This window comes from Plasmopara halstedii (assembly GCF_900000015.1).
Source record: "Plasmopara halstedii genome assembly, contig: Scaffold_3060, whole genome shotgun sequence".
NCBI lineage: Eukaryota > Oomycota > Peronosporomycetes > Peronosporales > Peronosporaceae > Plasmopara > Plasmopara halstedii.
In genome coordinates, this window is record NW_020189964.1 from 2,061,833 (window position 1) to 2,062,814 (window position 982).

Genomic DNA, 982 nt, shown 5'->3' on the forward strand with positions numbered 1-982 from the left:
TCATGTCATGCATGACACCGACCACATCAGATCAGGACCATAGCTTGAGCTCAGCTCATAGCCCTCCGGCTTTTTGGGATACTGCCGAGAAGCGCGGGGCAACGACGACGCGAAGCGTCATGATCGGATAGGATCACTACGTCTGGGCAGACTTGCCGAAGTGGCACCTCAAACTCCCACGAGTTCTCGGGGTTTGAATATTCCTGCCACTTCACAAAATACGGGTTAGACACCGTCGATGACGTCGACCCACAAGGCGTGTGGTAGTGGACGCCGCCATTCTCATCGAGAAGAGTCGGCGGCGGGCGATGAGGACTTGGTCGATCGCCTTCCGGTGACTCGCGATGCTCTACGAGCGTTGGAGAACAAAGTCCATCGTCACCGGTATTCTGCCGGGAATCTCTCCGAGGTCATCTACCGCTGTGCGGAGGACCTCCAGAGTCTAGAGCAATTTGTGCACCGACTGTTTCGCGCTGAGGATAATCGATCTCTGTCGGAGCGGCTTCTAGCCGTCGAGCAGGCACATACGTTCCACGAAGTGACGTATATGCCTTGCGCTGTTGGAAACGGAATTTGTTGCGCTCCGTGGTCAGAACCACTTGCTGGTCTAACGTCTGCGTGGCCGAGCGCCTTTGAGCGCCGCCCCGCGCCAACGCTTCCTCGATCACTTGCGCCGGATCCCGGTACGTTTTAAGCAATCCCACTTCAAACGCGGGTGGGTGCGCATCTTCTCGGAATGTTCGGCGTATATGCTTGGCCTCTCTTGGCCACAACCTTTAAACTTCCAATAAACCGTGAACAGAGCTTTGTCTTAAAGACAGCAGAAACTGCATATGTGGGAAGATTTTTAGCGTTCAGTAAAATCACTTCTACAACCTCAAGATTTTCAGCACTTCTTCTGCTTCTTCCATCTCCATATTTTTCCTGCATGTCTTGGCTATCAGCCATCGCATCGCGAACGTGGCGTAAGACACTCCGTTTG